The sequence below is a fragment of the Lygodium microphyllum genome, chromosome 17 (assembly GCF_053477565.2).
Source record: "Lygodium microphyllum isolate KBCC chromosome 17, Lygodium_microphyllum_v1.1.10, whole genome shotgun sequence".
Classification (NCBI taxonomy): domain Eukaryota; kingdom Viridiplantae; phylum Streptophyta; class Polypodiopsida; order Schizaeales; family Lygodiaceae; genus Lygodium; species Lygodium microphyllum.
This window is the reverse complement of record NC_141151.1, coordinates 119,863,294-119,874,819: the sequence shown is the minus strand read 5'-3', so window position 1 is coordinate 119,874,819 and position 11,526 is coordinate 119,863,294.

Genomic DNA, 11,526 nt, shown 5'->3' with positions numbered 1-11,526 from the left:
GCTCCTCGTCACATCAAAGGCCGACATTGGTAAATCGTAGCTTCAGCATTGCACAAATTGGAAGTCGCTGCCCATTCTGCGCCATATTCCAGTCGTACAGTTCGCGCTGCCTCTGTGTGCTGTGATCTGGTCCGTGTGCATAGGGCAATTGAAGCTCATTACCCAAGCTTCCTTCCCATCAAGTATTATGCAAAATGGTTACGTCTACGAGCTGCACGAGCTGAAAAACCAGGCTGCATCCTGCAAACCCTAAAGGGAAGCCATAGCCTTTCTACTTCAAGCTTTCATTTCACTTGAATTTCTCACTTCTCTGGAGTCAGCAAAACCCTTGCCACTTTGAACTGATCAACTTTCCCATCAAATCATCAAGGAAGGGAGATTTGTGCTTGGAAGATTTGATAGAATTGAAGAAATCAAGTAGCTCAAGCAACAACCACATCAAGCTCCTCTTCCAACTCTTACTTCTCACTCAACTGAAGGTTTTGCTACACTTATCTACTCCAAAACTCAGCCTTCAGCTAGAAATCAAAGCATCAACATCAGGCTCGTCAAGAACAGTATCTATTGATACTTATTAAGTGTTATTTGACACTATTTTTCTTGTATCCTTTGATACACTTGAGTACAACACTCTTACTGATTTCACTCAGATCTGAAGACATCAGCATCAAATCAAGAAGGGGAAGATCACTTGGAGTAAAAGACTTTTGCAGATTTGGTATTCATTGACACTCAGCTAGTGCTTTTTAGCACTTGTGTCTCTCAATCAATTCTTCTGTTGCTCAAATCTAATAAAGTCTGAAGTTGATTTGCTACTGTTTCCGTAAATCTAACATGGGCAAAGACTCGCCAAATGCTCGATTCAAAGGAGTCGGATTCCACACTTGGCAAACCCGCATCAAGCTCATCTTGATGAAGAAGGGTCTCTGGGCCATTACAAATGGCAAAGAGAAGAAACCTCGGGATGCGGACCTTGCAACTACTTGGCAAAAGAATGATGACAGAGCCCAGGCCATTATCAAATTGGAGCTAGATGACAGTTATATCCATCACGTGGATAACTGTGAGACCTCACAGGATACATGGAAAAGACTTGACACCCTGTTCGGTGCACAATCTAAATCATCAAAGTATGGTCTCCTAATTGAATTCTTCAGGCTTGAAATGAAGTCCAGCACATCACTTGCCACACATCTTAATTACATGGAAGGACTCCTAACCCAACTTGCAGGAATCAACATTAAAATGGATGAAGATGTTTGCATCGGTGTTCTACTTAAGAGCTTGCCTCCTGAATATAATAACGTATCAACAACTTTAATCAACATGCCAAATCCTGAACTTGTTGATATCCAGGCATCACTGTTAGAAGAAGAAAAGAAGCTAAAAACTAAAGAAGAACCAAGTACCTCTAGAGATGAGCATGCATTATATGTTGGCAACAGGTACAAAGGCAAGAAAGATCAGCTCTTTTGTGACTTCTGCAAAAGGACCGGACACACCGAGAAGTTCTGCCACGCAAGAAAGAGATCCCAAAAGGCCTATCTAGTCGCAGTCAAAGAAGAAGAAGAAAATGAAGCAAAGGAAGATGAAGATGAAGACCACCAGGATCAGAAGGACAAGACTCATCAGTCCTTGTACTCTCATAATTCTGATAGACTGTTTTAATAGCCTTGTATTTTCCTTGCCCTAATGTTTCCTGCCATAAGCTTTGTAAACTCCTTATGTAACTTGGCATTATAGTCCCTGTACACTTTGTGAGGCCCCTGTTACAGCCTCTGGATGTCCACCATGTTTATGGTACCCACACTTAGCTTTTTCTGCAACAGCCTCTGGTGTTTTGCCATGTCTGTGGTATGCCCACACTTTGCAGGTGGTTCTCATTACAGCCTCTACACACTTTGTGCCTGTCCTAGTTGTGATTGAGGAGGGGTGTTGAGAATCAGCAATCACACTCAAACAGCCTCTTTGTATGGATTCTCAGGGTCAAGGACATGCAGGGTGACTTATCCCATATGCACAATGGTGCCTACTGCAGTTTCCTACTTTCCTATAAAGCATTGTACTTGCTTCCTTTCTTAATGCAATGATAGTACTCTTTTCATTTAAGTAAAATGTCAATGTCATTGTCCACATACACAAGATTGTGTTTATGAGTCCAAGTCTCAATCTTGGAACCTAATTCACTTGTGTAACAAACAGTGTCATTCCATCATGAGTCTACACTTCTCCTTCCATCCTCCATAGCTTCCGGTTATGTCATGCTCTAGATCCCGCATTTCTAACAACGGGTCTATCGTGACCTGCTCTTGTGAGCCCTCAACCCACTGCTTAAGGTCTTGCCATAGGGCAGGGTGCTGCTTAAGTAGATCTCCCAGGCCAAATGTTACGGGGGTGGTCACTAGTGTGGTCAAGAGATTGCTAAGTGCTTGTCCCTCCTTTAAGCTAGACTGTCCCGGCCAACGGCCACGGCTGATCTGCGGCTCTGTTGCGTCCAGGCTTGGTCTTAGTGGCACTGTTTGTGGCACAGTAGCCTTGGTCGACTTAGGTGGAGGTGGTGACCGTTGCGTGCTTATGCTGGAGAGATCATCGATCTCGTCCTCCGTGACGGGTTCTGCATCTTTGAGGTGCTGTTGAGCCTCCCTCACCCATTCCTTCACCTTTTCTATGGCCTCCAATTGTCGCTTGGGGTGCGGGTATTCCCCTATCCTAGCGCTTCCTCTTTCGGCTGTCTTAGGGGCTGAAGTCTCTGCCTCCGTGTCTGAGACTTTCTTCCCAGCAGTTAAAGTCATAACACTCTCGGTCTTCAATGTGACCTTAGCATCCGACCTCTTCTTCTTCCGCTTGCACTTTTTTTTTGTATTGAGGCCGCGTCCAGGTTGCTAGGTCCTGGTAGAGAGATGCCGGCCTGCTTGGTTTGGGATCGGGTCATAACTCGCAAGGGAATAGGTGTGGCCTCCCCGTCGGGGTTTTCGACACCAAATAGCCCTAATCGGACGGATGGCAAATTAGTTGCGCTAGAGGATGGCTTCCGCTTTGGGCAATCAACAAAAAGATGGGTGACTCTGCACTCTGCGCACCTTTGATCCGCCTTGTCCCTGTTTTGCTGCTCTCTTTCGGGGCAACACGATGAGACATGATCGGGGTGCCCGCAAGTCCAACAAGTGACTGGATTCTGTGGCTGCCCTCCTAGGCCTCTCCCCCGTCCTCTTCCCAACGCCATCACCGGCACGGGTCGATAATCCATGAGGACCGCATTACCCTCGTCGTCATGCGAGACGTAAGGGTAAATGTAGGTCTCTTCATCGTTTGGCTCCTCCACGTAATGAACTGGAGCATCGCTCGGTGGGTGGGTCACATAAGGACCAGGCGGTCTAGGAATGCCGGTGGGGTTTATGTCCATTCTAGGGATGGCGGGTTTCATATCATTTGGCACGGGTAGAGCCAGTGGGGCTCCCCTTCCAAAGAATGGTTGCGGCCTGTTAGCTAGATAAGGCTGGCCGTAGGGTTGCGAGTATGGAAACCTTCTTGGTAGTTTGCATTGTGCGGCATCGTGGCCGAACCTCCCGCAGTTGGTGCAAGGTCTTGACCTAGGGACTTGACATTCAGCCGCGCGTCAGGTCTCCCTCAAGTGCTCTTTCTTAGTCCGTACGGTTCTAGCCAGCCAAGTTTAGCACTTGTTGTACCTCATGCAGCTCCATGCTTTGCCTCAGGCTCCTGGCTTGTTGATCCCTATTATACTCGGCTATGCCTTGAAATGTCTTGCGGGCTAGCCTTCTCTCCTCCTCTAGGTTTGCAATGATTGCATCTGCCGTTCTGCCATGGTGCTCATACCGGGCATGCGCATCGTAACTGCTCACCATCTGCTGTATAGCATTTGGGAATGCGCTCACGTTGAGCTCCTTGGTAAACCGATGGTTTGAGCCCTCCTCCGCGATGGTCAAATTCTTGTGCCTCACTGCACTGTCGATCAGGTTGACTAGTCATGACAGGTCCTTGTTGTTGGCGCTCCTCGCTTGGTTCTCCTCTACGCTTTGCGTGTCTGTCTAGGTCCTGGGTCCTCTCCTATTGGTGGGTTCCTTGAGCGATTTATCTGAGTGAGGTCCCTTAATTACTGAATACAATTCTCAATTTACTGCCACTCGGTGAGTGTGTTGTCCTCGTGCACTTGTGCCTAATCAGGATTTCAGTTTCCTTAAGTGTACTTCAAGTGCAGAATTCAATGTGAGTGCAGCAAGCAATTCCTCGGCTCCCCACTCACTCTCGCTCGTTTCTGGCCTGATAGGCTTGTGGGTCCATTTTCCGACCGTTTAGTCAGGGTTTAGGGTTTCTTGTTTGTTTCCTTGTTCACTTCTGATCATCGGGTCTTCGCAGTTTAGCGGCTTGCATTCTAGTAGGTGGCTCCCTCAACTGTCTACTGCCCACCGCTAAGCGGTAGTGTACTACAATTTCTCTTAGCCCGGGTGACTGAATTAAGTTCTGAACGCCCGAAGGGTTTCGAAAAGTTGTGCTAATGCGCGTTTCCCGGTTGGGTCAAATTTCTGACAACTTTGACAAAAGACTGCATTCGGACCAAGTGGTCCAAATTGCAGGGTCCAAGTGGGTTGCTCAGACGGGCCGAATGGCATGGGGTCAAGGGCCGAATCTCCAAATCTGGCTCGGACGAGGTTGACTCAGATGGGCCGAATGACGGGTTTGACAGATTCGAACGGGCTAATTCGGACAGGTCGAATCGTAGTTGGCGGAGGGTTGAATCCCGGGTGTGGCCGAGTTCCGATTGTGGAATTTGGACGGGTCGCTCAGATGGGCTGAACAGTACCAGGCCAGATGTGCCACGTGGTCAAAAAGTTATGGCTCGAACGGTCCGAGGAGAGTCTCTCGGACGGGTTGACTCGGACAATGCCGAATAGGGTTCTGGCCGAGTGGCCGAATGGCAAGGTGCTGAAGGCCGATTCTGGGCCTCGGCCCAGAAGCAATAGCTCGGACGGGCCGAAAACGACGCGACAGAAATCGCACGATGCCGATCTTGCCCGGTTCTTACGATTTACTCAACTATTACAAGCACAAACCTCCAGATACCATCTAGGGGATTTGAAGGATGGATTGATATACCTGAATGGGTCGGTGAGTGCGTTTCGAGTCACACGGCTTGGGGCTTTCTAGCTCTCTCTCTCTCTTTCTCTCACTCTGAAATGGCACAAATGAGTTCTCTTTTGGCCTCCCGGTTCTTATATGCCCTCCCAGCTGTGGTGTTGACACCCCTGATCCCTCTCTTATCAATCTTGGTCCTCACTAGTGAGCATTTTGCACATTTGCATGACTTTTTTCCCTGTTTTTACTCTATTTTGGAACAGTGAACCCTACCCTTTTCCGGTTCGATCTCCTAGCTCTAACCTATGCTAAATGCAACAAAAATCGAAGACAAAAAACTGGAATAGATTCTCCATGCTTTCCAATCATCAACAACCAGAATATCCAGAATACTTACTTGTTCCAAAGATTAAAAGCACCCAACTTCCTACCTATCTCAAGCTCCGTTTCGGGGATGAATACCCTACTTCGATGCTCGATGTGAGGCGTGTAAGTGCTCAAGCTTGAATCCGTAGTCTCGACAAATGGAACCAAAATGTGGGAGCTTTCGCTCAACCGCCAAGACCCTCGGACCGCTTATTCTTTCAAGCATTTCAAGTGAGCTCTAATGGCTATCTCTCACCTAGCCGACGCGCCGTCGATCCTACGAATGTAGTGAGCTTACCTTGATGCTCAATCGAGTACTCTCCTCTCCCGTGCACTCCAGTAGCTCCATGATCCTTGATGCTAGCGCAAGCATCCTCAAACCTCCTCCATCTCCAAGCTCCATCCTCCATAGCCGCGCGCGCAAGAGAAGAGAAGGGAAGAGAAGAGAAGAAGAGGAGAGGAGATGGTGAAAAGCTTCACCCTCTTGATCCCTCACCCTCACACACACTCACTCTCTCACACTCTCACACTCCCTCTCTCAAGTGCACACACACAAGCAAGAAGAAGAGAAGAAGAGAAGAAGAAGAGGACTCCTTTTGCCACACACCAAAGAATGAGCTTCTCATTCATTTTTCAACTTTATATACAAAACCCTAAATCCCTTTCGGGCGGTCATCCCCTTTTCCTCTTTTACATGGCCGGTCGTAGCCTAGGCCCTCTTTCCCATTTCCCACCATTCTAATCTACCCTATTCCCACTAATGCATACACTTTTCACAGGAGCAAGCCTGGCACTCTTTTACACAGATTCGGGGGCGCTCCCATGTTTTAATGGTGCGCCTTTTCCCCTTTTATTTCCGTGGCCCCACATCGAAGCCTTTTGAGGGTTGTGTCCGAATATTGGAGTTTTTCAGGGATTGGTTGCCAGTCAAGGAGCCTTTTTTGCTCTTTTTCCTTCTTCCCAGTTCCTGTTCCTTTGTGCTGCGGTAACGTGGTCGAAAACACGGTAACACTTGACGTGGTAACAGAGCCGCGCCACTGAGAGAGACTGATTTTGAAGGTTGAAGCGAAGGAGAAGAAGCAAGGTTCGAGCAAGCAAGCCATGGGTAAGAAGCTCTCCCATTCTTCCACTCTCTCTCTTGGATAGTGCCTGTGGAGGCACCGAAAGCAGGGTCGACCAAAAATCTCAGATTGCAGCGAGATTTGGTGTGCACGAAGATTTGGTGTGCGCGAAGAGTTGTTTTGAGCATCTGAGGCCGTTTCAGGTCCCGTTTTAGAGCCGCAAGGTTGCGGACAACAATTTCAGGGTACACTGTGACTTCGACTGTATTGACTGAAAGTGGGTGCGTACGTTACAAATTTCAGATCTGTAAGTTCAAAGGTGTTTACTAGTGAGTAAACACAAGGTTTATCTGCAAACAGGTTGCAGATTGCATGTATTGTTGAGCGGACAGTGAAAAAGGCTGTCTGGTGTATTGCTGTGCACTACAGGTCGAGAGTTGTAGAAGATTTTCTTGCTGTCGGTATTAATTTTGTGATAATGGCAGAGAACAGTGGAAGCCCCATCATTGAGAAGCTCGACAAGAACAACTACCCTTCATGGAAGTTCCGTGTCACGAACTTCCTCATTGGAAAAGGCCCCTACGAGTTTGTTTTAGGTGAAGAAAAGGAGCCGGAGGTGAGTGATCCTCCAACGGCAGAAGAGACAAAGCCATGGAAGGAATGGAATGCAAAAGACAAGAAGGTCATGTATTGGCTGCCAGCAATAATTGACAATAATATGCTGGGACATATCAGAAATGCAGAGAATTCATATGCAGCTTGGACCATACTTGAAAGTATGTTTTCTGTAAATACAAAGGCACGAAAGATTCAACTCAAGCAAGAGTTGAATACATTAAAGAAAGGGAAGACGTCTATCAATGAGTATGCATTGAAGGTAAGAAGCATTGCAGATGCATTGGCAGCGATTGAAGCAATGCCTGATGATGATGATTTGGTGTCGTCTACCTTGGGTGGACTTAACAATGAAAAGGCTTGGAAGTCTTTTGTAACTTCCGTATATGTTAGAAAGCCATTTCCAGATTTCGATGAGTTGGTCTCCCTTATGATCACTGAAGAGATCAACATGCAGAGTGAGACATCTGAAAGAAGTGGTGAACAGGTCCAAGCTTTCTACTCTAGTTCAGGAAGGGGACGTGGCACGTTCTCTTCAAGAGGCCGTGGTATAGGACGTGGTAGTGACAATCAAAAAAATAGATTGAATCAGCAATTTGGTGATATGTAGGTTTCAGGAGGTCGTGGTAGCTTTAGAGGCAGGGGGAGCTTTAGAGGAAGAGGTGGATGGCAGAATAGAGGTTCTAACAACTTTGGTATTGTGTGCCACTACTGTGGCAAAACAGGTCATATCGCAGCCCAATGTTATGCTAAGAAAGATGATATCCCAGTGGTAAGTTGCAACAAGGAAATTATGCATCGTCTTCACGACAGAATGAAGAAAAAAATGAACGTTTGTTTGTTATGCAGCATATGCTGAATGCTGTTATAGGAAAGGAAACACATGATGATGTTTGGTATGTTGATTCAGGTGCATCCAATCATATGACGAACCATGCAGAATGGTTTGGAGAGATGCAGGATTTGCTGAATGCAGGTTATGTGCAGACGGGTGATGACTCATGCCACCCAATTTCACACATTGGAAAAGTTCCCTTGTCCTTGCATGATGGTAAGAAAAAGAGTCTTTCAGATGTATTACATGTGCCATTTATTACAAAGAACTTGGTGTCAGTCTGTCAAATGGTAGAGCAAGGGCTGCAAGTCAGATTTAATGCAAAGGGCTGCTTTGTAGAAGACTTCAATGACAAGTGCAGGTTGGTAGCAAAGGGAAGTAGAGTTGGTACTCTGGATGCTGGAATTCCTTCTATGAATGCTGCTATGTACGCTAAAGGAAAATGTGTTGTTGCAGATATTGAAATTTGGCACAAACGCATTGGACATGCAAATGTACAAAGGCTGAAATTAATGCAGTCCAAAGGGTTGGTTACAGGGTTGCCTACATTTAGAGTTGCAGAATTTCATAAGATACGTGAAGTATGTCAGTTTGGTAAGCAGGCAAGACAACCCTTTTCACATGATAGAGATGTAAGCAGAAATATCCTTGATGTTGTGCATACAAACATTTGGGGGCCTGCACAAAATGTATCTGTTGGAGGTAGTTCATACTTTGTCACATTCATTGATGATTGTTCTAGAAAGCTGTGGGTATATTTTATGAAGGAAAAGAGTGAAGCGTTTGAGCACTTTAGAACTTTCAAGGCTATAGTTGAAAGAGAAACATGCTTGAAAGTAAAGTGCTTGAGGTCAGATGGAGGGGGAGAGTACCTCTTGAATGAGTTCAGTGATTTTCTGAGGTCTCATGGGATAAAGAGACAGTTCACATGCAGGTATACCCCACATCAAAATGGGGTTGCAGAAAGGAAAAATAGGCATATTGTAGAAGTTACACGCGCCTTGATGGTTGAAAAGAATATGCCTAAGCATTTTTGGTCTGAGGCTGTTCATACTGTTGTTTATATTATGAACACAACTCCCACAGCTGCAGTTTATGCTATGACCCCCGAAGAATGTTTTACAAGTAAGAAGCCTGATGTCTTACACTTGAAAGTGTTTGGCTACATTGTGTATGTTCATGTGCCAGATGAGTTGCGGAAGAAAGTGGATCCAAAGGCTGAAAAGTGTGTCTTTATTGGATACTCTTTAGAGCAGAAAGGGTATCGCTGTTATAACCCTGTCACATGTAAGTTCAGAGTGAGCAGGGATGTCATCTTTGATGAAATGATCAGTTGGTATGCATCTAGTGGTGATGCATTGGATGATGATGATGATCATGACACTCATGTGCATGCTGAAAAGCAAGAAGCACGAACTCTTAGTTAACCAGAGACATCATCTGGTAGTCCTTGGTTTGGGAGACTAAGGAGTACCTCTACATCTTCGGGTGCATCTAGTAGCACTACAGGTAAAGACAAAGGAAAGAATAAAGTGTTAGAAGGCATTGATGCAGTTCTTGATGGAGACTCGAGTGGCTTAGAGAGCTTGGATGATGAGCTTGGCATTCCTTCAGTGAGGACTCTAGGTGTGCAGAGAGCACGCGCTAATGCGAAGACTCCATTGAGTGATCCAGTGGTATGCAGGTCTAGCAGGGTGAGGTACCCTGTTAAAAGATTTGGTTTTGAAGGTTATACAGCTCACCATTATGCTTATATGGTGAAACTAGTTGAGGATGTTGAGCCCACATGTTTTAAGGATGCTGTTGGTCATACTCATTGGGATGCAACAATAGATGAGGAGATGGCTGCATTAGAGGTCAATAAGACTTGGGATCTAGTATCATTGCCAAAGGGAAAGAAAACTATTGGATGTAAGTGGGTTTATAAGATTAAGCACAATGCAGATGGTTATATTAGTAGGTACAAAGCTAGGCTGGTTACAAAAGGCTATGCCCAGACATATGGCATAGATTATGATGAAACCTTCAGCCCAGTTGCTAGGATGGCAACTGTCAGATGTGTGATTGCTTTGGAAGCAGCCAAAGGTTGGAGGTTACAACAAATGGATGTGAAGAATGCCTTCTTGCATGGTGATTTACAGGAAGAAGTGTATATGGATCAGCCAGCAGGTTATGAAGACTTAGAGCATCCCACGTATGTGTGCAGGTTGAAGAAGGCGCTCTATGGGCTCAAGCAAGCACCTAGAGCATGGTTTGACAAGATCAGAGAGTATCTTGTCAATATTGGCTTTTATGTTTCTGATGTTGATCACTCACTTTATGTGAGAAAGGGAGATGCAGGTTTGGTCATCATAGTCATCTATGTGGATGACTTGATTATTACAGGTGATAGTGATAGTGGGATTGCTGAAGTCAAGGATTTTTTGAAGAAGAAGTTTGAGATGAAGGATTTAGGTGAGCTAAGGTACTTCCTTGGCATTGAGGTGATCAGATGTGATGATTATATATGGCTGTCCCAAAGATAGTATGGCTTGGATATGTTGTCCAAGTATGGTATGACTGCATGCAAACCACTTTCAGTCCTGTTGGAGTAGAATGTAAAGTTGAGTGCTGATGTTGGGGATGAGATAGAAGACCCTACTATGTTCAGGAGGATAGTGGGGAGTTTGATCTACATGACCATTACAAGGCCAGACTTGAGCTACGCTGTTGGTCTTGTGAGTCAGTTTATGCAAGTACCTAGAAAGCCACACTTGGATGCAGTCAGACGCATATTGAGATATGTGAAGTCCACATTACATTATGGACTTTTCTATGAGGCAAGTACAGATTTACAGGTGTTTGGATACACAGATGCAGATTGGGCCGGTAGTATGTCTGATAGAAGATCTACCAGCGGATACATGTTCTCTCTTGGTAGTGCAGCAGGTGCTTGGAGCAGCAAAAAGCAATCTACAGTTGCTTTGTTGAGTATAGAGGCTGAGTATAGAGGTGCTGCTATTGCAGCATGTGAGGTAGTATGGCTACAAAAGTTATTGGCTGATTTGGATGTGCAGGTGGAAGGTCCAATTGTCATTTATTGTGACAACATGAGCAGTATACAGTTGGCTAGGAACCCTGTGTTCCATGCTAGGACAAAACATATTGAGGTACACTACCACTTTGTGAGAGAGAAGGTACTAGCAGGTGAGATTGACTTGGTGTGTGTCAGCACATAGGATCAGATAGCTGACATCTTCACGAAGGCATTGGGTACAGAGAAGCTTCAAAAGTTTCAAAGGTTACTTGGAGTTGCAGAGATACAGTTGAGCTTGAGGGGGAGTGTTAAGATGGCAAGCTCAACACATGCGGACATTGATGATAGACCGCCTGGTTAGATGGGTCCACACGTCTACACTTAGCACATCGGTGGTCATTATGACTCTCACATGGCCACTGACTCATTACTTATTATATTCAGGTTGTTACACCTATTTATAGTTGGCATAGTTATAGCGCGAGTCGACTAGTGTAGTCGGTTATGCATTGTTTGACTTAGTAGGCCACTTTTCTTTTATG